Raw genomic sequence first — 4,555 nt, forward strand, 5'->3', positions numbered from 1 at the left:
CCCCGATCAGTGTACAGAATATATATATATATATACCCCGATCAGTGCACAGAATATATATATATATACCCCGATCAGTGTACAGAATATATATACACACCACGATCAGTGCAAAGAATATATATACACCCCGATCAGTGTACAGAATATATATACACCCCGATCAGTGTACAGAATATATATATATACCCTGATCAGTGCACAGAATATATATATATACCCTGATCAGCCCACCATGAGGGATATGAACAATAAGAAAATTATTTTCTGGCAATACAACACCGAAGGAGGGTAAATACTTTCACAGGGTGCTGATCTGTATACAGTCACCACGCCGGGAACATACACTCATCTGTAATGTGAAGAAACCATTCCAGATCCCAACATTTTATTTCATGAGATGGAATGGATCTGTCAGCACAGAATATAAGAAACATTTACAGGATATATGGTATAATAATACACAAATCACATAAAATGCTCAATTCACTGGTAAACCTAAAGATAACGGAAAGAAAACGCTTTTCTTACCATAAAGAATCATTTTGAGGTGTGGCCCTTCCCGGTCACGAGGCCGCTGATGTATCGGAGCAACATGGGAGAGTCGCCAAGCTTTATCTCTCCATCCGAACACTTCCGCCTGGAATGAGCAAAAATATTGGCGGTATTGTCAGGTAAACCAAATCTACGCCCACCAATAGGCAGAGGAGAGTGAAAGTATTAACCCAATCAGAGACCATCACCAGGAAATGTAATGGCGGCTGGGACCGGAACCAATAGGACCATTAGATATCCAAGCTCTACTTCATACATTCAATTTGACATTCCCTGGTGGAAATCAATTACTGCCATTGAAATACATTGACCTGGAGGATTCACAGTAGGGAATGTCAAATAGAATGTACAAAGTAGGGCTCCGACACCTTGTCTAACGGTGACATTCTTGGACCAGAACCAATAGGCAAGATATCAGAGCTCTATGTATTTAGAAATGAGGGATCAGCACAACATTTCATGGGAAGGGAGCACAGATCACGGGACTATGGCAGCTACAATAGGGATGTATGACGGCCTTTTTATACCCATTCATCCCCCTTATAGATGTGCACTGACCTGAGAAAGGAAGTTGCTGAGGAAGATGTCCTCGAGGTTGTTCATGGTCCTTGCGACTTCCTGAACCTACAAAGAGAGCACAGAAGAACATATCATTGTTGCCATGAAATCATTGTGGAGATTCCCGCTCTGCGTCTTTCCATGGTCTCCTCTTCCAGCACCGGTTGGATCTTTTGGCGTAGGGGCATCCCCTGCCCTCATCTGCAGACTCTGTGCTCCAGTGCTGGAGGTTCAGCAATATCTTTACTCCACAGCGGTCATCCCAGCAGCCGTGTTCTTCCTTGTAGATGTCTCCAGGTGACACCATGGTCATCCAGGCCTTCTGCAGGTTCACAACCCAACCGTGTGTCCAGCTTGTGGAGTTCAAACTTTACACACCAGAATGAAGCCATTCACACGGAAATCCCTTCTGCTGCACCTAGGTGGACACCGGATCAGGACCACTAGGCACGGACAATGGAGAAGCCTCTGCAGATCATTTCTTCCACTCCTGGGGCTCCGTTTCCTGCTCTTCCTCTTCTATCTGGGATTATTTTCCTTCTGGAGATAGGTCATTGGATAGGTCAGGGACAGAGGAGACATCTTCACATTGCACAATCCTTTATTAATTGGCTGCAAGAATTTAGCATTTGTAAAGTTAGGATCTTACAGAACATTGTGCAGGTTTATCCTGGTTTTATATGAGGAGTCCTCCACATCTGTGCCATAAACATGGGATTGGCGGTTTATGGTAAAACTCCCTCAATAACTTGAAAGCTGTCGGCCTTTTTCCATTTTGCTATAAGAATAAAGAAAGGAAATGCTTTGTACAGACACGAGGGGGCTTTATGTGGAGGGCAACGTCTGCAATCTATATGCAATAAAAAAATGAGGATTTGCTTTTCTTCTTCTGCTCGGTAATAATTCAGCGTTAATGGCTGATCTGGAGCATAGAAATGAAATTGTAGCTGCTAGCGGCCCCTTTTCACACTTCCAGAATTTCTCCTTTGTGCGAATACCTATTGATATATTCTTTCATTGGATTATAAAACGCCATTTCCCCGAATTGGTATTAGACTTCCAGTTCTTTCTGCAGATAATCAGATCTTTAGGGAAAGGAAGCCAATGATAAATCTTCCTTCTGTCCTATCCATCGATCGGCATTTTTGGGGCTTTTCTATAAATAATATTAAATCTCTTCTTCCTGTGAGGGCCTTGTTATCATTGAATTGTTTTCCTTAGTATTTTAGGATTTGTGTTTGTAGGTCTGCAATCTGTTATTCCCATATCTATTCTGCATTGGCTGATATTTCTTCTAGATTTGGAGTCTGAACCTCCTCCTTGTATTGATGATTTGATTATTACATGCACAGAATTCCATCTTGCCCCAGCTAAAGTCTATGAGCTGAAATCTTTTGTTTTATATTTACATAAAATGATAATGAATATTAGGATTCTAGAAACACTTTCTGGCTTTGTATTCTTTTCATTTACACATTTTTTTTGCATGGTGGATTATTTTGGCTCTAAGAATTTGTTTTAGGTTTAAGAATTCTCCCTATTTGTCTGCCGATGCTTCAAAGTCACTTTAATTTGCAGTTATATGGAGACTGGGTTCAAAGGGGTTTAATATCCGATATATGGGACTGTTCCCTGTCCTGTCTGGGGACAATTTACCAATTGCAGGATTTTATTCCACAATGACAATAGGGGGTGCGGTATGAATTAAATTGCCCCTCTTTACCCCCCTTAAACAACTATGTAGGTATTTAGTCCCATAGGCGTATTTTGCATTACAAAGTCTGGAACATTAGAAAAAAAAATAGGAATTTGGGGAAGTAAATAATAATTATATATTATATGAATTTTAAGATTGCCAGCAAGTGATTTGTTCGTTGAATGACATAATATCAGAGACTGGTATAGAAATGACTATCGTGGGGGAACCTGGGTGATGCAGCAAACCTGGAATTTCTTAAAATTAATTATTTAGCAAATGCTGGACCAGATCCGTTTCAGGTTTCCTGGATCACCCAGGTTCTCCCACAATAGTCGTATCTTCTCCAGTCTTGGAGAGCTTTAATAAATCCGGCCCATTGTATTCAGCATAGATGTCAGGATTTAGATAGATCTGGGAGTATTCTGTAAGTTGCACTGGGGTGGTAATTGTACAGGAAATATATATAAGGAATAGAAGAGCTTGGTCTCAGTTTATTATAAAGCCAGAATACCCCCCAGCAGTAATAATGGGGGGGGGGGGGCAGATTGCAGAGACACACGAGGGTCTGTAAGGGACACAATTATCTGCAGACCAGGATACCCCTCCCCCTCTATAACGACCAATCATCAGACATGTATATTGGGGTTATAAGGGACTCCCTTCCATTGCTAAAATCCTATGTGTGTGTTTTTAGAATTCCTTTATCCTGTTCCTTACATTTAGAGCAGACGAGGAACCTAAAATCCATGGCATCTGCTATACCACCATAAGGGGGCACCCTCATTCCCTGGGGTTTTATTATTAAACAGGAATAATATAGCACCAACATATTACACAGCGCTGTACAATAAATAGGGGCTGCAAATGACAGACGGATACAGTGAGACAGGAGGAGGAGAGGACCCTGACCTGAAGAGCTTACAATCTATAAGGTGGGGAAGTATCATACAATAGGAGGGGATATGGAATGGTGGGAAGTAGTGAGGAGTTTAGGAGACAGAAGAAGACGGGTAGGTGAGGGGGAAGCGTTGGGTTATAAATGAGCAGAAAGTAGGAGCAAGCAGAATAGGACGAGGAGACCATTCCAGAGAATCGGGGCAGCTCTAGAGAAGTCTTGGAGCCGTGTGTGTGATGAGGTTATTATTTGGAGTTTCCTGTACAGTCCATGGGGATTGGTTTGCTGGGGAAATCATTGTAGATGAATATTCAGCAAGACATTCGGGGTCCATGGTACAAGATATCCCCCCCCCCCCAATTAAATCTCTATAAATAAATATGGTACGACATTCACTATTCTCAGGTGAGGGGTTCTATACAATCATATCAATAAGAACTTCTAACATTTCACAATTTTACCTCCAAGGTGCCATTCACCCTCCTATCTACTCAACTTACAGGGAAAACTATTCACCCCCCCCCCATTGCTTGTTCTGTTTTTTCACATTACAGCTTGGAATTATAATGGATTTTCTGTCATTGAGCAAATAATATAAATAAATGATTGAAGTGGATAACATACAGTGTGTGAGGTTATATTCGAGGGGATTGGACCTGATTATTGCAGCCATAAAGCAAAGACACAAAGAATAAATAAAAGAAATTCTGCTCCACCGAGCATCTCACCCAGAGCCCAGTGTGCTCCTCTTCCATAGGCTCCGCGCAACACACCGGGGGCCACGGCCAGCCATAGGCTCCGCGCAACACACCGGGGGCCACGGCCACCATAGGCTCCGTGCAACACAT

The 4,555-nt window shown here is 42.1% G+C and overlaps 2 protein-coding genes across 3 annotated transcripts in view; both read right to left on the bottom strand.

The window, feature by feature from the left end:
* The window catches only part of LOC140325446 (uncharacterized), a 6,914-nt gene extending 4,054 nt beyond the window's left edge, over positions 1-2,860 (bottom strand). For both annotated transcript variants that reach the window (XM_072403282.1, XM_072403281.1), the window contains exons 1-2: positions 1,114-2,860; positions 532-640 (exon numbers count right to left, since the gene is read on the bottom strand). The gene's annotated coding sequence lies outside the window, so the exon portion shown is untranslated. The remainder of the gene's footprint in view (positions 1-531; positions 641-1,113) is intronic.
* Positions 1-4,555, bottom strand: part of LOC140325438 (UDP-glucuronosyltransferase 2A2-like) — a 197,240-nt gene that overhangs the window by 186,915 nt on the left and 5,770 nt on the right. The gene's annotated exons all lie outside the window — the stretch shown is intronic.

Source organism: Pyxicephalus adspersus, chromosome 3 (assembly GCF_032062135.1).
Source record: "Pyxicephalus adspersus chromosome 3, UCB_Pads_2.0, whole genome shotgun sequence".
Classification (NCBI taxonomy): Eukaryota; Metazoa; Chordata; class Amphibia; order Anura; family Pyxicephalidae; genus Pyxicephalus; species Pyxicephalus adspersus.